General features: G+C 51.5%; 22 non-coding genes across 22 annotated transcripts; 9 read left to right on the forward strand and 13 right to left on the reverse strand.

The window, feature by feature from the left end:
• The first annotated feature begins 11 nt into the window (after positions 1–11).
• Positions 12–83, forward strand: TRNAD-GUC (transfer RNA aspartic acid (anticodon GUC)). The gene has a single exon. It is a non-coding gene; the product is annotated as a tRNA-Asp (tRNA).
• Positions 84–857: 774 nt separating this feature from the next.
• Positions 858–939, reverse strand: TRNAL-AAG (transfer RNA leucine (anticodon AAG)). The gene has a single exon. It is a non-coding gene; the product is annotated as a tRNA-Leu (tRNA).
• A 1,373-nt stretch (positions 940–2,312) lies between these two features.
• Positions 2,313–2,394, reverse strand: TRNAL-AAG (transfer RNA leucine (anticodon AAG)). Its single transcript has one exon. It is a non-coding gene; the product is annotated as a tRNA-Leu (tRNA).
• A 540-nt stretch (positions 2,395–2,934) lies between these two features.
• TRNAD-GUC (transfer RNA aspartic acid (anticodon GUC)) lies at positions 2,935–3,006 on the forward strand. The gene has a single exon. It is a non-coding gene; the product is annotated as a tRNA-Asp (tRNA).
• Positions 3,007–3,780: 774 nt separating this feature from the next.
• On the reverse strand, positions 3,781–3,862 carry TRNAL-AAG (transfer RNA leucine (anticodon AAG)). The gene has a single exon. It is a non-coding gene; the product is annotated as a tRNA-Leu (tRNA).
• Positions 3,863–4,402: 540 nt separating this feature from the next.
• TRNAD-GUC (transfer RNA aspartic acid (anticodon GUC)) lies at positions 4,403–4,474 on the forward strand. The gene has a single exon. It is a non-coding gene; the product is annotated as a tRNA-Asp (tRNA).
• A 774-nt stretch (positions 4,475–5,248) lies between these two features.
• TRNAL-AAG (transfer RNA leucine (anticodon AAG)) lies at positions 5,249–5,330 on the reverse strand. The gene has a single exon. It is a non-coding gene; the product is annotated as a tRNA-Leu (tRNA).
• Positions 5,331–6,703: 1,373 nt separating this feature from the next.
• Positions 6,704–6,785, reverse strand: TRNAL-AAG (transfer RNA leucine (anticodon AAG)). The gene has a single exon. It is a non-coding gene; the product is annotated as a tRNA-Leu (tRNA).
• A 540-nt stretch (positions 6,786–7,325) lies between these two features.
• TRNAD-GUC (transfer RNA aspartic acid (anticodon GUC)) lies at positions 7,326–7,397 on the forward strand. Its single transcript has one exon. It is a non-coding gene; the product is annotated as a tRNA-Asp (tRNA).
• A 774-nt stretch (positions 7,398–8,171) lies between these two features.
• Positions 8,172–8,253, reverse strand: TRNAL-AAG (transfer RNA leucine (anticodon AAG)). Its single transcript has one exon. It is a non-coding gene; the product is annotated as a tRNA-Leu (tRNA).
• Positions 8,254–8,793: 540 nt separating this feature from the next.
• Positions 8,794–8,865, forward strand: TRNAD-GUC (transfer RNA aspartic acid (anticodon GUC)). The gene has a single exon. It is a non-coding gene; the product is annotated as a tRNA-Asp (tRNA).
• A 774-nt stretch (positions 8,866–9,639) lies between these two features.
• On the reverse strand, positions 9,640–9,721 carry TRNAL-AAG (transfer RNA leucine (anticodon AAG)). The gene has a single exon. It is a non-coding gene; the product is annotated as a tRNA-Leu (tRNA).
• A 1,373-nt stretch (positions 9,722–11,094) lies between these two features.
• On the reverse strand, positions 11,095–11,176 carry TRNAL-AAG (transfer RNA leucine (anticodon AAG)). Its single transcript has one exon. It is a non-coding gene; the product is annotated as a tRNA-Leu (tRNA).
• A 540-nt stretch (positions 11,177–11,716) lies between these two features.
• Positions 11,717–11,788, forward strand: TRNAD-GUC (transfer RNA aspartic acid (anticodon GUC)). Its single transcript has one exon. It is a non-coding gene; the product is annotated as a tRNA-Asp (tRNA).
• Positions 11,789–12,836: 1,048 nt separating this feature from the next.
• On the reverse strand, positions 12,837–12,918 carry TRNAL-AAG (transfer RNA leucine (anticodon AAG)). Its single transcript has one exon. It is a non-coding gene; the product is annotated as a tRNA-Leu (tRNA).
• Positions 12,919–13,458: 540 nt separating this feature from the next.
• On the forward strand, positions 13,459–13,530 carry TRNAD-GUC (transfer RNA aspartic acid (anticodon GUC)). The gene has a single exon. It is a non-coding gene; the product is annotated as a tRNA-Asp (tRNA).
• Positions 13,531–14,304: 774 nt separating this feature from the next.
• On the reverse strand, positions 14,305–14,386 carry TRNAL-AAG (transfer RNA leucine (anticodon AAG)). The gene has a single exon. It is a non-coding gene; the product is annotated as a tRNA-Leu (tRNA).
• A 540-nt stretch (positions 14,387–14,926) lies between these two features.
• TRNAD-GUC (transfer RNA aspartic acid (anticodon GUC)) lies at positions 14,927–14,998 on the forward strand. The gene has a single exon. It is a non-coding gene; the product is annotated as a tRNA-Asp (tRNA).
• A 774-nt stretch (positions 14,999–15,772) lies between these two features.
• TRNAL-AAG (transfer RNA leucine (anticodon AAG)) lies at positions 15,773–15,854 on the reverse strand. The gene has a single exon. It is a non-coding gene; the product is annotated as a tRNA-Leu (tRNA).
• Positions 15,855–17,240: 1,386 nt separating this feature from the next.
• Positions 17,241–17,322, reverse strand: TRNAL-AAG (transfer RNA leucine (anticodon AAG)). Its single transcript has one exon. It is a non-coding gene; the product is annotated as a tRNA-Leu (tRNA).
• Positions 17,323–17,862: 540 nt separating this feature from the next.
• On the forward strand, positions 17,863–17,934 carry TRNAD-GUC (transfer RNA aspartic acid (anticodon GUC)). The gene has a single exon. It is a non-coding gene; the product is annotated as a tRNA-Asp (tRNA).
• A 774-nt stretch (positions 17,935–18,708) lies between these two features.
• TRNAL-AAG (transfer RNA leucine (anticodon AAG)) lies at positions 18,709–18,790 on the reverse strand. The gene has a single exon. It is a non-coding gene; the product is annotated as a tRNA-Leu (tRNA).
• Between the last annotated feature and the right edge of the window lie 38 nt (positions 18,791–18,828).

Consider the following 18,828-nt stretch of genomic DNA (forward strand, 5'->3'; position numbering starts at 1 on the left):
GCCCTCACGTCTCCTCGTTAGTATAGTGGTCAGTATCCCCGCCTGTCACGCGGGAGACCGGGGTTCAATTCCCCGACGGGGAGGTTAAACCTTTTCTGGATTTTTTTTAGTTCTTGACAAATATTCTTGAAGATTAGGCTGAGTCAAGTAGGGAATGGGTGCCAAGAACTGACTCTTTAAGAAAAAAGCACCGGCAACGCTAGTCATCGTACAATATTTGTGCACAATTGCTTACATTAGGCGGCCGGTCCACTTTATTGAGTCCCCCTCAGCACCATTTAGTGCTCCTGTTGTCTGCGAAGTCCAAATTGTAACCCTGAATCAGTTCCTCTTCTGACCCTTTGTATCATGTTACATGACGAGTAATGATCACCTGTTAGCTTTATCCCTAATTATAACTCTCACTCTTTCCCTGCATCTAACCCTAGCTCTAATCCCATCATTAACCTCGGTCCGGGCACACGCGTGAACCCTTACTCTCATCTCAGCCTCTCCTGGTGATACATCACACCTGGGATCGTTTGCTCCCTGTGGGCTGTGGGAAATTTGCTACCAGCACGCCCTGGAAGTGGGGCTCATTCCGCTGCAACGGGAGGTCTTCCCAGGACGCGTCACAGCTCAACGCAAGAGCTCCTGGGTTTCGAAGGCTCTTGCAGCAAGCCTTCACAAAGCAGCAGGGAGCGCCGTTCCAGATGGGAAACTTGAGACTGGATGTCCAGAAAAGCAAGACGTCAGAAGCGAAACCTTTTTCCTGCAGGGTGTGGCATACCATCCGCTTGCTCATTGCGACAGAGGTGGCACTAATGAAGGAAGAGGTCAACGTTACGTTCTTCTTTAAAATGCAAGGCCAGGAAAAGTGGCAGCGGTGGGATTTGAACCCACGCCTCCGAAGAGACTGGAGCCTTAATCCAGCGCCTTAGACCGCTCGGCCACGCTACCTCCCTGCTAGTCGCCGAAAGCGGAACTTGACCCGTTGCCCGGCCCGCTTTAGTGCTTTGCCTTTTCTCCTTGGAAAGTCTGGAGACAGGCAGTGGAAGGGCAGGCAAACTGTCAGGTGCGCAGAGGAGGGGAGACCATGAGGCAAGGTGGGAGATGGGGGCAAGAAGTGAGAAAAAAACTAATCGCAAGCTAGGGCAGGATTCGGAAAGTGAAGCCGAAAAGGGGCTTAGCATGCAGCCCAGGGGTTTCTTTGACTGTCCTAAGCCCACAGGGACTTTGCCGTCCTCAGCTCATGAGACTTGAGATGGGTAGCTTGATTTGCTGAGGAAATGCGGGATGACAGATTCAACTCTGGAGTCAAACATAGCCCGGAACTATCGCCTTAAACTGAGTTTTAAGCCTGGTGCCGATAAAAAGAAAGAAATTAGCCTTAGATCGGGCAAGCCGTTTGACGGGGGAAAATGAGACCCCCTAGGCCAGCTAGGTGGTCGCTGGATGCTGTGCAGACATCAGCAGCTGTTCATTTCATGCCCTCACGTCTCCTCGTTAGTATAGTGGTCAGTATCCCCGCCTGTCACGCGGGAGACCGCGACGGGGAGGTTAAACCTTTTCTGGATTTTTTTTAGTTCTTGACAAATATTCTTGAAGATTAGGCTGAGTCAAGTAGGGAATGGGTGCCAAGAACTGACTCTTTAAGAAAAAAGCACCGGCAACGCTAGTCATCGTACAATATTTGTGCACAATTGCTTACATTAGGCGGCCGGTCCACTTTATTGAGTCCCCCTCAGCACCATTTAGTGCTCCTGTTGTCTGCGAAGTCCAAATTGTAACCCTGAATCAGTTCCTCTTCTGACCCTTTGTATCATGTTACATGACGAGTAATGATCACCTGTTAGCTTTATCCCTAATTATAACTCTCACTCTTTCCCTGCATCTAACCCTAGCTCTAATCCCATCATTAACCTCGGTCCGGGCACACGCGTGAACCCTTACTCTCATCTCAGCCTCTCCTGGTGATACATCACACCTGGGATCGTTTGCTCCCTGTGGGCTGTGGGAAATTTGCTACCAGCACGCCCTGGAAGTGGGGCTCATTCCGCTGCAACGGGAGGTCTTCCCAGGACGCGTCACAGCTCAACGCAAGAGCTCCTGGGTTTCGAAGGCTCTTGCAGCAAGCCTTCACAAAGCAGCAGGGAGCGCCGTTCCAGATGGGAAACTTGAGACTGGATGTCCAGAAAAGCAAGACGTCAGAAGCGAAACCTTTTTCCTGCAGGGTGTGGCATACCATCCGCTTGCTCATTGCGACAGAGGTGGCACTAATGAAGGAAGAGGTCAACGTTACGTTCTTCTTTAAAATGCAAGGCCAGGAAAAGTGGCAGCGGTGGGATTTGAACCCACGCCTCCGAAGAGACTGGAGCCTTAATCCAGCGCCTTAGACCGCTCGGCCACGCTACCTCCCTGCTAGTCGCCGAAAGCGGAACTTGACCCGTTGCCCGGCCCGCTTTAGTGCTTTGCCTTTTCTCCTTGGAAAGTCTGGAGACAGGCAGTGGAAGGGCAGGCAAACTGTCAGGTGCGCAGAGGAGGGGAGACCATGAGGCAAGGTGGGAGATGGGGGCAAGAAGTGAGAAAAAAACTAATCGCAAGCTAGGGCAGGATTCGGAAAGTGAAGCCGAAAAGGGGCTTAGCATGCAGCCCAGGGGTTTCTTTGACTGTCCTAAGCCCACAGGGACTTTGCCGTCCTCAGCTCATGAGACTTGAGATGGGTAGCTTGATTTGCTGAGGAAATGCGGGATGACAGATTCAACTCTGGAGTCAAACATAGCCCGGAACTATCGCCTTAAACTGAGTTTTAAGCCTGGTGCCGATAAAAAGAAAGAAATTAGCCTTAGATCGGGCAAGCCGTTTGACGGGGGAAAATGAGACCCCCTAGGCCAGCTAGGTGGTCGCTGGATGCTGTGCAGACATCAGCAGCTGTTCATTTCATGCCCTCACGTCTCCTCGTTAGTATAGTGGTCAGTATCCCCGCCTGTCACGCGGGAGACCGGGGTTCAATTCCCCGACGGGGAGGTTAAACCTTTTCTGGATTTTTTTTAGTTCTTGACAAATATTCTTGAAGATTAGGCTGAGTCAAGTAGGGAATGGGTGCCAAGAACTGACTCTTTAAGAAAAAAGCACCGGCAACGCTAGTCATCGTACAATATTTGTGCACAATTGCTTACATTAGGCGGCCGGTCCACTTTATTGAGTCCCCCTCAGCACCATTTAGTGCTCCTGTTGTCTGCGAAGTCCAAATTGTAACCCTGAATCAGTTCCTCTTCTGACCCTTTGTATCATGTTACATGACGAGTAATGATCACCTGTTAGCTTTATCCCTAATTATAACTCTCACTCTTTCCCTGCATCTAACCCTAGCTCTAATCCCATCATTAACCTCGGTCCGGGCACACGCGTGAACCCTTACTCTCATCTCAGCCTCTCCTGGTGATACATCACACCTGGGATCGTTTGCTCCCTGTGGGCTGTGGGAAATTTGCTACCAGCACGCCCTGGAAGTGGGGCTCATTCCGCTGCAACGGGAGGTCTTCCCAGGACGCGTCACAGCTCAACGCAAGAGCTCCTGGGTTTCGAAGGCTCTTGCAGCAAGCCTTCACAAAGCAGCAGGGAGCGCCGTTCCAGATGGGAAACTTGAGACTGGATGTCCAGAAAAGCAAGACGTCAGAAGCGAAACCTTTTTCCTGCAGGGTGTGGCATACCATCCGCTTGCTCATTGCGACAGAGGTGGCACTAATGAAGGAAGAGGTCAACGTTACGTTCTTCTTTAAAATGCAAGGCCAGGAAAAGTGGCAGCGGTGGGATTTGAACCCACGCCTCCGAAGAGACTGGAGCCTTAATCCAGCGCCTTAGACCGCTCGGCCACGCTACCTCCCTGCTAGTCGCCGAAAGCGGAACTTGACCCGTTGCCCGGCCCGCTTTAGTGCTTTGCCTTTTCTCCTTGGAAAGTCTGGAGACAGGCAGTGGAAGGGCAGGCAAACTGTCAGGTGCGCAGAGGAGGGGAGACCATGAGGCAAGGTGGGAGATGGGGGCAAGAAGTGAGAAAAAAACTAATCGCAAGCTAGGGCAGGATTCGGAAAGTGAAGCCGAAAAGGGGCTTAGCATGCAGCCCAGGGGTTTCTTTGACTGTCCTAAGCCCACAGGGACTTTGCCGTCCTCAGCTCATGAGACTTGAGATGGGTAGCTTGATTTGCTGAGGAAATGCGGGATGACAGATTCAACTCTGGAGTCAAACATAGCCCGGAACTATCGCCTTAAACTGAGTTTTAAGCCTGGTGCCGATAAAAAGAAAGAAATTAGCCTTAGATCGGGCAAGCCGTTTGACGGGGGAAAATGAGACCCCCTAGGCCAGCTAGGTGGTCGCTGGATGCTGTGCAGACATCAGCAGCTGTTCATTTCATGCCCTCACGTCTCCTCGTTAGTATAGTGGTCAGTATCCCCGCCTGTCACGCGGGAGACCGGGGTTCAATTCCCCGACGGGGAGGTTAAACCTTTTCTGGATTTTTTTTAGTTCTTGACAAATATTCTTGAAGATTAGGCTGAGTCAAGTAGGGAATGGGTGCCAAGAACTGACTCTTTAAGAAAAAAGCACCGGCAACGCTAGTCATCGTACAATATTTGTGCACAATTGCTTACATTAGGCGGCCGGTCCACTTTATTGAGTCCCCCTCAGCACCATTTAGTGCTCCTGTTGTCTGCGAAGTCCAAATTGTAACCCTGAATCAGTTCCTCTTCTGACCCTTTGTATCATGTTACATGACGAGTAATGATCACCTGTTAGCTTTATCCCTAATTATAACTCTCACTCTTTCCCTGCATCTAACCCTAGCTCTAATCCCATCATTAACCTCGGTCCGGGCACACGCGTGAACCCTTACTCTCATCTCAGCCTCTCCTGGTGATACATCACACCTGGGATCGTTTGCTCCCTGTGGGCTGTGGGAAATTTGCTACCAGCACGCCCTGGAAGTGGGGCTCATTCCGCTGCAACGGGAGGTCTTCCCAGGACGCGTCACAGCTCAACGCAAGAGCTCCTGGGTTTCGAAGGCTCTTGCAGCAAGCCTTCACAAAGCAGCAGGGAGCGCCGTTCCAGATGGGAAACTTGAGACTGGATGTCCAGAAAAGCAAGACGTCAGAAGCGAAACCTTTTTCCTGCAGGGTGTGGCATACCATCCGCTTGCTCATTGCGACAGAGGTGGCACTAATGAAGGAAGAGGTCAACGTTACGTTCTTCTTTAAAATGCAAGGCCAGGAAAAGTGGCAGCGGTGGGATTTGAACCCACGCCTCCGAAGAGACTGGAGCCTTAATCCAGCGCCTTAGACCGCTCGGCCACGCTACCTCCCTGCTAGTCGCCGAAAGCGGAACTTGACCCGTTGCCCGGCCCGCTTTAGTGCTTTGCCTTTTCTCCTTGGAAAGTCTGGAGACAGGCAGTGGAAGGGCAGGCAAACTGTCAGGTGCGCAGAGGAGGGGAGACCATGAGGCAAGGTGGGAGATGGGGGCAAGAAGTGAGAAAAAAACTAATCGCAAGCTAGGGCAGGATTCGGAAAGTGAAGCCGAAAAGGGGCTTAGCATGCAGCCCAGGGGTTTCTTTGACTGTCCTAAGCCCACAGGGACTTTGCCGTCCTCAGCTCATGAGACTTGAGATGGGTAGCTTGATTTGCTGAGGAAATGCGGGATGACAGATTCAACTCTGGAGTCAAACATAGCCCGGAACTATCGCCTTAAACTGAGTTTTAAGCCTGGTGCCGATAAAAAGAAAGAAATTAGCCTTAGATCGGGCAAGCCGTTTGACGGGGGAAAATGAGACCCCCTAGGCCAGCTAGGTGGTCGCTGGATGCTGTGCAGACATCAGCAGCTGTTCATTTCATGCCCTCACGTCTCCTCGTTAGTATAGTGGTCAGTATCCCCGCCTGTCACGCGGGAGACCGCGACGGGGAGGTTAAACCTTTTCTGGATTTTTTTTAGTTCTTGACAAATATTCTTGAAGATTAGGCTGAGTCAAGTAGGGAATGGGTGCCAAGAACTGACTCTTTAAGAAAAAAGCACCGGCAACGCTAGTCATCGTACAATATTTGTGCACAATTGCTTACATTAGGCGGCCGGTCCACTTTATTGAGTCCCCCTCAGCACCATTTAGTGCTCCTGTTGTCTGCGAAGTCCAAATTGTAACCCTGAATCAGTTCCTCTTCTGACCCTTTGTATCATGTTACATGACGAGTAATGATCACCTGTTAGCTTTATCCCTAATTATAACTCTCACTCTTTCCCTGCATCTAACCCTAGCTCTAATCCCATCATTAACCTCGGTCCGGGCACACGCGTGAACCCTTACTCTCATCTCAGCCTCTCCTGGTGATACATCACACCTGGGATCGTTTGCTCCCTGTGGGCTGTGGGAAATTTGCTACCAGCACGCCCTGGAAGTGGGGCTCATTCCGCTGCAACGGGAGGTCTTCCCAGGACGCGTCACAGCTCAACGCAAGAGCTCCTGGGTTTCGAAGGCTCTTGCAGCAAGCCTTCACAAAGCAGCAGGGAGCGCCGTTCCAGATGGGAAACTTGAGACTGGATGTCCAGAAAAGCAAGACGTCAGAAGCGAAACCTTTTTCCTGCAGGGTGTGGCATACCATCCGCTTGCTCATTGCGACAGAGGTGGCACTAATGAAGGAAGAGGTCAACGTTACGTTCTTCTTTAAAATGCAAGGCCAGGAAAAGTGGCAGCGGTGGGATTTGAACCCACGCCTCCGAAGAGACTGGAGCCTTAATCCAGCGCCTTAGACCGCTCGGCCACGCTACCTCCCTGCTAGTCGCCGAAAGCGGAACTTGACCCGTTGCCCGGCCCGCTTTAGTGCTTTGCCTTTTCTCCTTGGAAAGTCTGGAGACAGGCAGTGGAAGGGCAGGCAAACTGTCAGGTGCGCAGAGGAGGGGAGACCATGAGGCAAGGTGGGAGATGGGGGCAAGAAGTGAGAAAAAAACTAATCGCAAGCTAGGGCAGGATTCGGAAAGTGAAGCCGAAAAGGGGCTTAGCATGCAGCCCAGGGGTTTCTTTGACTGTCCTAAGCCCACAGGGACTTTGCCGTCCTCAGCTCATGAGACTTGAGATGGGTAGCTTGATTTGCTGAGGAAATGCGGGATGACAGATTCAACTCTGGAGTCAAACATAGCCCGGAACTATCGCCTTAAACTGAGTTTTAAGCCTGGTGCCGATAAAAAGAAAGAAATTAGCCTTAGATCGGGCAAGCCGTTTGACGGGGGAAAATGAGACCCCCTAGGCCAGCTAGGTGGTCGCTGGATGCTGTGCAGACATCAGCAGCTGTTCATTTCATGCCCTCACGTCTCCTCGTTAGTATAGTGGTCAGTATCCCCGCCTGTCACGCGGGAGACCGGGGTTCAATTCCCCGACGGGGAGGTTAAACCTTTTCTGGATTTTTTTTAGTTCTTGACAAATATTCTTGAAGATTAGGCTGAGTCAAGTAGGGAATGGGTGCCAAGAACTGACTCTTTAAGAAAAAAGCACCGGCAACGCTAGTCATCGTACAATATTTGTGCACAATTGCTTACATTAGGCGGCCGGTCCACTTTATTGAGTCCCCCTCAGCACCATTTAGTGCTCCTGTTGTCTGCGAAGTCCAAATTGTAACCCTGAATCAGTTCCTCTTCTGACCCTTTGTATCATGTTACATGACGAGTAATGATCACCTGTTAGCTTTATCCCTAATTATAACTCTCACTCTTTCCCTGCATCTAACCCTAGCTCTAATCCCATCATTAACCTCGGTCCGGGCACACGCGTGAACCCTTACTCTCATCTCAGCCTCTCCTGGTGATACATCACACCTGGGATCGTTTGCTCCCTGTGGGCTGTGGGAAATTTGCTACCAGCACGCCCTGGAAGTGGGGCTCATTCCGCTGCAACGGGAGGTCTTCCCAGGACGCGTCACAGCTCAACGCAAGAGCTCCTGGGTTTCGAAGGCTCTTGCAGCAAGCCTTCACAAAGCAGCAGGGAGCGCCGTTCCAGATGGGAAACTTGAGACTGGATGTCCAGAAAAGCAAGACGTCAGAAGCGAAACCTTTTTCCTGCAGGGTGTGGCATACCATCCGCTTGCTCATTGCGACAGAGGTGGCACTAATGAAGGAAGAGGTCAACGTTACGTTCTTCTTTAAAATGCAAGGCCAGGAAAAGTGGCAGCGGTGGGATTTGAACCCACGCCTCCGAAGAGACTGGAGCCTTAATCCAGCGCCTTAGACCGCTCGGCCACGCTACCTCCCTGCTAGTCGCCGAAAGCGGAACTTGACCCGTTGCCCGGCCCGCTTTAGTGCTTTGCCTTTTCTCCTTGGAAAGTCTGGAGACAGGCAGTGGAAGGGCAGGCAAACTGTCAGGTGCGCAGAGGAGGGGAGACCATGAGGCAAGGTGGGAGATGGGGGCAAGAAGTGAGAAAAAAACTAATCGCAAGCTAGGGCAGGATTCGGAAAGTGAAGCCGAAAAGGGGCTTAGCATGCAGCCCAGGGGTTTCTTTGACTGTCCTAAGCCCACAGGGACTTTGCCGTCCTCAGCTCATGAGACTTGAGATGGGTAGCTTGATTTGCTGAGGAAATGCGGGATGACAGATTCAACTCTGGAGTCAAACATAGCCCGGAACTATCGCCTTAAACTGAGTTTTAAGCCTGGTGCCGATAAAAAGAAAGAAATTAGCCTTAGATCGGGCAAGCCGTTTGACGGGGGAAAATGAGACCCCCTAGGCCAGCTAGGTGGTCGCTGGATGCTGTGCAGACATCAGCAGCTGTTCATTTCATGCCCTCACGTCTCCTCGTTAGTATAGTGGTCAGTATCCCCGCCTGTCACGCGGGAGACCGGGGTTCAATTCCCCGACGGGGAGGTTAAACCTTTTCTGGATTTTTTTTAGTTCTTGACAAATATTCTTGAAGATTAGGCTGAGTCAAGTAGGGAATGGGTGCCAAGAACTGACTCTTTAAGAAAAAAGCACCGGCAACGCTAGTCATCGTACAATATTTGTGCACAATTGCTTACATTAGGCGGCCGGTCCACTTTATTGAGTCCCCCTCAGCACCATTTAGTGCTCCTGTTGTCTGCGAAGTCCAAATTGTAACCCTGAATCAGTTCCTCTTCTGACCCTTTGTATCATGTTACATGACGAGTAATGATCACCTGTTAGCTTTATCCCTAATTATAACTCTCACTCTTTCCCTGCATCTAACCCTAGCTCTAATCCCATCATTAACCTCGGTCCGGGCACACGCGTGAACCCTTACTCTCATCTCAGCCTCTCCTGGTGATACATCACACCTGGGATCGTTTGCTCCCTGTGGGCTGTGGGAAATTTGCTACCAGCACGCCCTGGAAGTGGGGCTCATTCCGCTGCAACGGGAGGTCTTCCCAGGACGCGTCACAGCTCAACGCAAGAGCTCCTGGGTTTCGAAGGCTCTTGCAGCAAGCCTTCACAAAGCAGCAGGGAGCGCCGTTCCAGATGGGAAACTTGAGACTGGATGTCCAGAAAAGCAAGACGTCAGAAGCGAAACCTTTTTCCTGCAGGGTGTGGCATACCATCCGCTTGCTCATTGCGACAGAGGTGGCACTAATGAAGGAAGAGGTCAACGTTACGTTCTTCTTTAAAATGCAAGGCCAGGAAAAGTGGCAGCGGTGGGATTTGAACCCACGCCTCCGAAGAGACTGGAGCCTTAATCCAGCGCCTTAGACCGCTCGGCCACGCTACCTCCCTGCTAGTCGCCGAAAGCGGAACTTGACCCGTTGCCCGGCCCGCTTTAGTGCTTTGCCTTTTCTCCTTGGAAAGTCTGGAGACAGGCAGTGGAAGGGCAGGCAAACTGTCAGGTGCGCAGAGGAGGGGAGACCATGAGGCAAGGTGGGAGATGGGGGCAAGAAGTGAGAAAAAAACTAATCGCAAGCTAGGGCAGGATTCGGAAAGTGAAGCCGAAAAGGGGCTTAGCATGCAGCCCAGGGGTTTCTTTGACTGTCCTAAGCCCACAGGGACTTTGCCGTCCTCAGCTCATGAGACTTGAGATGGGTAGCTTGATTTGCTGAGGAAATGCGGGATGACAGATTCAACTCTGGAGTCAAACATAGCCCGGAACTATCGCCTTAAACTGAGTTTTAAGCCTGGTGCCGATAAAAAGAAAGAAATTAGCCTTAGATCGGGCAAGCCGTTTGACGGGGGAAAATGAGACCCCCTAGGCCAGCTAGGTGGTCGCTGGATGCTGTGCAGACATCAGCAGCTGTTCATTTCATGCCCTCACGTCTCCTCGTTAGTATAGTGGTCAGTATCCCCGCCTGTCACGCGGGAGACCGCGACGGGGAGGTTAAACCTTTTCTGGATTTTTTTTAGTTCTTGACAAATATTCTTGAAGATTAGGCTGAGTCAAGTAGGGAATGGGTGCCAAGAACTGACTCTTTAAGAAAAAAGCACCGGCAACGCTAGTCATCGTACAATATTTGTGCACAATTGCTTACATTAGGCGGCCGGTCCACTTTATTGAGTCCCCCTCAGCACCATTTAGTGCTCCTGTTGTCTGCGAAGTCCAAATTGTAACCCTGAATCAGTTCCTCTTCTGACCCTTTGTATCATGTTACATGACGAGTAATGATCACCTGTTAGCTTTATCCCTAATTATAACTCTCACTCTTTCCCTGCATCTAACCCTAGCTCTAATCCCATCATTAACCTCGGTCCGGGCACACGCGTGAACCCTTACTCTCATCTCAGCCTCTCCTGGTGATACATCACACCTGGGATCGTTTGCTCCCTGTGGGCTGTGGGAAATTTGCTACCAGCACGCCCTGGAAGTGGGGCTCATTCCGCTGCAACGGGAGGTCTTCCCAGGACGCGTCACAGCTCAACGCAAGAGCTCCTGGGTTTCGAAGGCTCTTGCAGCAAGCCTTCACAAAGCAGCAGGGAGCGCCGTTCCAGATGGGAAACTTGAGACTGGATGTCCAGAAAAGCAAGACGTCAGAAGCGAAACCTTTTTCCTGCAGGGTGTGGCATACCATCCGCTTGCTCATTGCGACAGAGGTGGCACTAATGAAGGAAGAGGTCAACGTTACGTTCTTCTTTAAAATGCAAGGCCAGGAAAAGTGGCAGCGGTGGGATTTGAACCCACGCCTCCGAAGAGACTGGAGCCTTAATCCAGCGCCTTAGACCGCTCGGCCACGCTACCTCCCTGCTAGTCGCCGAAAGCGGAACTTGACCCGTTGCCCGGCCCGCTTTAGTGCTTTGCCTTTTCTCCTTGGAAAGTCTGGAGACAGGCAGTGGAAGGGCAGGCAAACTGTCAGGTGCGCAGAGGAGGGGAGACCATGAGGCAAGGTGGGAGATGGGGGCAAGAAGTGAGAAAAAAACTAATCGCAAGCTAGGGCAGGATTCGGAAAGTGAAGCCGAAAAGGGGCTTAGCATGCAGCCCAGGGGTTTCTTTGACTGTCCTAAGCCCACAGGGACTTTGCCGTCCTCAGCTCATGAGACTTGAGATGGGTAGCTTGATTTGCTGAGGAAATGCGGGATGACAGATTCAACTCTGGAGTCAAACATAGCCCGGAACTATCGCCTTAAACTGAGTTTTAAGCCTGGTGCCGATAAAAAGAAAGAAATTAGCCTTAGATCGGGCAAGCCGTTTGACGGGGGAAAATGAGACCCCCTAGGCCAGCTAGGTGGTCGCTGGATGCTGTGCAGACATCAGCAGCTGTTCATTTCATGCCCTCACGTCTCCTCGTTAGTATAGTGGTCAGTATCCCCGCCTGTCACGCGGGAGACCGGGGTTCAATTCCCCGACGGGGAGGTTAAACCTTTTCTGGATTTTTTTTAGTTCTTGACAAATATTCTTGAAGATTAGGCTGAGTCAAGTAGGGAATGGGTGCCAAGAACTGACTCTTTAAGAAAAAAGCACCGGCAACGCTAGTCATCGTACAATATTTGTGCACAATTGCTTACATTAGGCGGCCGGTCCACTTTATTGAGTCCCCCTCAGCACCATTTAGTGCTCCTGTTGTCTGCGAAGTCCAAATTGTAACCCTGAATCAGTTCCTCTTCTGACCCTTTGTATCATGTTACATGACGAGTAATGATCACCTGTTAGCTTTATCCCTAATTATAACTCTCACTCTTTCCCTGCATCTAACCCTAGCTCTAATCCCATCATTAACCTCGGTCCGGGCACACGCGTGAACCCTTACTCTCATCTCAGCCTCTCCTGGTGATACATCACACCTGGGATCGTTTGCTCCCTGTGGGCTGTGGGAAATTTGCTACCAGCACGCCCTGGAAGTGGGGCTCATTCCGCTGCAACGGGAGGTCTTCCCAGGACGCGTCACAGCTCAACGCAAGAGCTCCTGGGTTTCGAAGGCTCTTGCAGCAAGCCTTCACAAAGCAGCAGGGAGCGCCGTTCCAGATGGGAAACTTGAGACTGGATGTGAAAAGTGGCAGCCGATAAAAAGAAAGAAATTAGCCTTAGATCGGGCAAGCCGTTTGACGGGGGAAAATGAGACCCCTGTGTGCTCCCTGTGGGCTGTGGGAAATTTGCTACCAGCACGCCCTGGAAGTGGGGCTCATTCCGCTGCAACGGGAGGTCTTCCCAGGACGCGTCACAGCTCAACGCAAGAGCTCCTGGGTTTCGAAGGCTCTTGCAGCAAGCCTTCACAAAGCAGCAGGGAGCGCCGTTCCAGATGGGAAACTTGAGACTGGATGTCCAGAAAAGCAAGACGTCAGAAGCGAAACCTTTTTCCTGCAGGGTGTGGCATACCATCCGCTTGCTCATTGCGACAGAGGTGGCACTAATGAAGGAAGAGGTCAACGTTACGTTCTTCTTTAAAATGCAAGGCCAGGAAAAGTGGCAGCGGTGGGATTTGAACCCACGCCTCCGAAGAGACTGGAGCCTTAATCCAGCGCCTTAGACCGCTCGGCCACGCTACCTCCCTGCTAGTCGCCGAAAGCGGAACTTGACCCGTTGCCCGGCCCGCTTTAGTGCTTTGCCTTTTCTCCTTGGAAAGTCTGGAGACAGGCAGTGGAAGGGCAGGCAAACTGTCAGGTGCGCAGAGGAGGGGAGACCATGAGGCAAGGTGGGAGATGGGGGCAAGAAGTGAGAAAAAAACTAATCGCAAGCTAGGGCAGGATTCGGAAAGTGAAGCCGAAAAGGGGCTTAGCATGCAGCCCAGGGGTTTCTTTGACTGTCCTAAGCCCACAGGGACTTTGCCGTCCTCAGCTCATGAGACTTGAGATGGGTAGCTTGATTTGCTGAGGAAATGCGGGATGACAGATTCAACTCTGGAGTCAAACATAGCCCGGAACTATCGCCTTAAACTGAGTTTTAAGCCTGGTGCCGATAAAAAGAAAGAAATTAGCCTTAGATCGGGCAAGCCGTTTGACGGGGGAAAATGAGACCCCCTAGGCCAGCTAGGTGGTCGCTGGATGCTGTGCAGACATCAGCAGCTGTTCATTTCATGCCCTCACGTCTCCTCGTTAGTATAGTGGTCAGTATCCCCGCCTGTCACGCGGGAGACCGGGGTTCAATTCCCCGACGGGGAGGTTAAACCTTTTCTGGATTTTTTTTAGTTCTTGACAAATATTCTTGAAGATTAGGCTGAGTCAAGTAGGGAATGGGTGCCAAGAACTGACTCTTTAAGAAAAAAGCACCGGCAACGCTAGTCATCGTACAATATTTGTGCACAATTGCTTACATTAGGCGGCCGGTCCACTTTATTGAGTCCCCCTCAGCACCATTTAGTGCTCCTGTTGTCTGCGAAGTCCAAATTGTAACCCTGAATCAGTTCCTCTTCTGACCCTTTGTATCATGTTACATGACGAGTAATGATCACCTGTTAGCTTTATCCCTAATTATAACTCTCACTCTTTCCCTGCATCTAACCCTAGCTCTAATCCCATCATTAACCTCGGTCCGGGCACACGCGTGAACCCTTACTCTCATCTCAGCCTCTCCTGGTGATACATCACACCTGGGATCGTTTGCTCCCTGTGGGCTGTGGGAAATTTGCTACCAGCACGCCCTGGAAGTGGGGCTCATTCCGCTGCAACGGGAGGTCTTCCCAGGACGCGTCACAGCTCAACGCAAGAGCTCCTGGGTTTCGAAGGCTCTTGCAGCAAGCCTTCACAAAGCAGCAGGGAGCGCCGTTCCAGATGGGAAACTTGAGACTGGATGTCCAGAAAAGCAAGACGTCAGAAGCGAAACCTTTTTCCTGCAGGGTGTGGCATACCATCCGCTTGCTCATTGCGACAGAGGTGGCACTAATGAAGGAAGAGGTCAACGTTACGTTCTTCTTTAAAATGCAAGGCCAGGAAAAGTGGCAGCGGTGGGATTTGAACCCACGCCTCCGAAGAGACTGGAGCCTTAATCCAGCGCCTTAGACCGCTCGGCCACGCTACCTCCCTGCTAGTCGCCGAAAGCGGAACTTGACCCGTTGCCCGGCCCGCTTTAGTGCTTTGCCTTTTCTCCTTGGAAAGTCTGGAGACAGGCAGTGGAAGGGCAGGCAAACTGTCAGGTGCGCAGAGGAGGGGAGACCATGAGGCAAGGTGGGAGATGGGGGCAAGAAGTGAGAAAAAAACTAATCGCAAGCTAGGGCAGGATTCGGAAAGTGAAGCCGAAAAGGGGCTTAGCATGCAGCCCAGGGGTTTCTTTGACTGTCCTAAGCCCACAGGGACTTTGCCGTCCTCAGCTCATGAGACTTGAGATGGGTAGCTTGATTTGCTGAGGAAATGCGGGATGACAGATTCAACTCTGGAGTCAAACATAGCCCGGAACTATCGCCTTAAACTGAGTTTTAAGCCTGGTGCCGATAAAAAGAAAGAAATTAGCCTTAGATCGGGCAAGCCGTTTGACGGGGGAAAATGAGACCCCCTAGGCCAGCTAGGTGGTCGCTGGATGCTGTGCAGACATCAGCAGCTGTTCATTTCATGCCCTCACGTCTCCTCGTTAGTATAGTGGTCAGTATCCCCGCCTGTCACGCGGGAGACCGGGGTTCAATTCCCCGACGGGGAGGTTAAACCTTTTCTGGATTTTTTTTAGTTCTTGACAAATATTCTTGAAGATTAGGCTGAGTCAAGTAGGGAATGGGTGCCAAGAACTGACTCTTTAAGAAAAAAGCACCGGCAACGCTAGTCATCGTACAATATTTGTGCACAATTGCTTACATTAGGCGGCCGGTCCACTTTATTGAGTCCCCCTCAGCACCATTTAGTGCTCCTGTTGTCTGCGAAGTCCAAATTGTAACCCTGAATCAGTTCCTCTTCTGACCCTTTGTATCATGTTACATGACGAGTAATGATCACCTGTTAGCTTTATCCCTAATTATAACTCTCACTCTTTCCCTGCATCTAACCCTAGCTCTAATCCCATCATTAACCTCGGTCCGGGCACACGCGTGAACCCTTACTCTCATCTCAGCCTCTCCTGGTGATACATCACACCTGGGATCGTTTGCTCCCTGTGGGCTGTGGGAAATTTGCTACCAGCACGCCCTGGAAGTGGGGCTCATTCCGCTGCAACGGGAGGTCTTCCCAGGACGCGTCACAGCTCAACGCAAGAGCTCCTGGGTTTCGAAGGCTCTTGCAGCAAGCCTTCACAAAGCAGCAGGGAGCGCCGTTCCAGATGGGAAACTTGAGACTGGATGTCCAGAAAAGCAAGACGTCAGAAGCGAAACCTTTTTCCTGCAGGGTGTGGCATACCATCCGCTTGCTCATTGCGACAGAGGTGGCACTAATGAAGGAAGAGGTCAACGTTACGTTCTTCTTTAAAATGCAAGGCCAGGAAAAGTGGCAGCGGTGGGATTTGAACCCACGCCTCCGAAGAGACTGGAGCCTTAATCCAGCGCCTTAGACCGCTCGGCCACGCTACCTCCCTGCTAGTCGCCGAAAGCGGAACTTGACCCGTTGCCCGGCCCGCTTTAGTGCTTTGCCTTTTCTCCTTGGAAAGTCTGGAGACAGGCAGTGGAAGGGCAGGCAAACTGTCAGGTGCGCAGAGGAGGGGAGACCATGAGGCAAGGTGGGAGATGGGGGCAAGAAGTGAGAAAAAAACTAATCGCAAGCTAGGGCAGGATTCGGAAAGTGAAGCCGAAAAGGGGCTTAGCATGCAGCCCAGGGGTTTCTTTGACTGTCCTAAGCCCACAGGGACTTTGCCGTCCTCAGCTCATGAGACTTGAGATGGGTAGCTTGATTTGCTGAGGAAATGCGGGATGACAGATTCAACTCTGGAGTCAAACATAGCCCGGAACTATCGCCTTAAACTGAGTTTTAAGCCTGGTGCCGATAAAAAGAAAGAAATTAGCCTTAGATCGGGCAAGCCGTTTGACGGGGGAAAATGAGACCCCCTAGGCCAGCTAGGTGGTCGCTGGATGCTGTGCAGACATCAGCAGCTGTTCATTTCATGCCCTCACGTCTCCTCGTTAGTATAGTGGTCAGTATCCCCCCCTGTCACGCGGGAGACCGGGGTTCAATTCCCCGACGGGGAGGTTAAACCTTTTCTGGATTTTTTTTAGTTCTTGACAAATATTCTTGAAGATTAGGCTGAGTCAAGTAGGGAATGGGTGCCAAGAACTGACTCTTTAAGAAAAAAGCACCGGCAACGCTAGTCATCGTACAATATTTGTGCACAATTGCTTACATTAGGCGGCCGGTCCACTTTATTGAGTCCCCCTCAGCACCATTTAGTGCTCCTGTTGTCTGCGAAGTCCAAATTGTAACCCTGAATCAGTTCCTCTTCTGACCCTTTGTATCATGTTACATGACGAGTAATGATCACCTGTTAGCTTTATCCCTAATTATAACTCTCACTCTTTCCCTGCATCTAACCCTAGCTCTAATCCCATCATTAACCTCGGTCCGGGCACACGCGTGAACCCTTACTCTCATCTCAGCCTCTCCTGGTGATACATCACACCTGGGATCGTTTGCTCCCTGTGGGCTGTGGGAAATTTGCTACCAGCACGCCCTGGAAGTGGGGCTCATTCCGCTGCAACGGGAGGTCTTCCCAGGACGCGTCACAGCTCAACGCAAGAGCTCCTGGGTTTCGAAGGCTCTTGCAGCAAGCCTTCACAAAGCAGCAGGGAGCGCCGTTCCAGATGGGAAACTTGAGACTGGATGTCCAGAAAAGCAAGACGTCAGAAGCGAAACCTTTTTCCTGCAGGGTGTGGCATACCATCCGCTTGCTCATTGCGACAGAGGTGGCACTAATGAAGGAAGAGGTCAACGTTACGTTCTTCTTTAAAATGCAAGGCCAGGAAAGGTGGCAGCGGTGGGATTTGAACCCACGCCTCCGAAGAGACTGGAGCCTTAATCCAGCGCCTTAGACCGCTCGGCCACGCTACCTCCCTGCTAGTCGCCGAAAGCGGAACTTGACCCGTTGCCCGGCCCGCTTTAGTGCTTTGCCTTTTCTCCTTGGAAAGTCTGGAGACAGGCAGTGGAAGGGCAGGCAAACTGTCAGGTGCGCAGAGGAGGGGAGACCATGAGGCAAGGTGGGAGATGGGGGCAAGAAGTGAGAAAAAAACTAATCGCAAGCTAGGGCAGGATTCGGAAAGTGAAGCCGAAAAGGGGCTTAGCATGCAGCCCAGGGGTTTCTTTGACTGTCCTAAGCCCACAGGGACTTTGCCGTCCTCAGCTCATGAGACTTGAGATGGGTAGCTTGATTTGCTGAGGAAATGCGGGATGACAGATTCAACTCTGGAGTCAAACATAGCCCGGAACTATCGCCTTAAACTGAGTTTTAAGCCTGGTGCCGATAAAAAGAAAGAAATTAGCCTTAGATCGGGCAAGCCGTTTGACGGGGGAAAATGAGACCCCCTAGGCCAGCTAGGTGGTCGCTGGATGCTGTGCAGACATCAGCAGCTGTTCATTTCATTCCCTCACGTCTCCTCGTTAGTATAGTGGTCAGTATCCCCGCCTGTCACGCGGGAGACCGGGGTTCAATTCCCCGACGGGGAGGTTAAACCTTTTCTGGATTTTTTTTAGTTCTTGACAAATATTCTTGAAGATTAGGCTGAGTCAAGTAGGGAATGGGTGCCAAGAACTGACTCTTTAAGAAAAAAGCACCGGCAACGCTAGTCATTGTACAATATTTGTGCACAATTGCTTACATTAGGCGGCCGGTCCACTTTATTGAGTCCCCCTCAGCACCATTTAGTGCTCCTGTTGTCTGCGAAGTCCAAATTGTAACCCTGAATCAGTTCCTCTTCTGACCCTTTGTATCATGTTACATGACGAGTAATGATCACCTGTTAGCTTTATCCCTAATTATAACTCTCACTCTTTCCCTGCATCTAACCCTAGCTCTAATCCCATCATTAACCTCGGTCCGGGCACACGCGTGAACCCTTACTCTCATCTCAGCCTCTCCTGGTGATACATCACACCTGGGATCGTTTGCTCCCTGTGGGCTGTGGGAAATTTGCTACCAGCACGCCCTGGAAGTGGGGCTCATTCCGCTGCAACGGGAGGTCTTCCCAGGACGCGTCACAGCTCAACGCAAGAGCTCCTGGGTTTCGAAGGCTCTTGCAGCAAGCCTTCACAAAGCAGCAGGGAGCGCCGTTCCAGATGGGAAACTTGAGACTGGATGTCCAGAAAAGCAAGACGTCAGAAGCGAAACCTTTTTCCTGCAGGGTGTGGCATACCATCCGCTTGCTCATTGCGACAGAGGTGGCACTAATGAAGGAAGAGGTCAACGTTACGTTCTTCTTTAAAATGCAAGGCCAGGAAAAGTGGCAGCGGTGGGATTTGAACCCACGCCTCTGAAGAGACTGGAGCCTTAATCCAGCGCCTTAGACCGCTCGGCCACGCTACCTCCCTGCTAGTCGCCGAAAGCGGAACTTGACCCGTTGC

Source organism: Ambystoma mexicanum, unplaced genomic scaffold (genome assembly GCF_040938575.1).
Source record: "Ambystoma mexicanum isolate Mex_15411 unplaced genomic scaffold, UKY_AmexF1_1 Mex_scaf20, whole genome shotgun sequence".
Lineage (NCBI taxonomy): Eukaryota > Metazoa > Chordata > Amphibia > Caudata > Ambystomatidae > Ambystoma > Ambystoma mexicanum.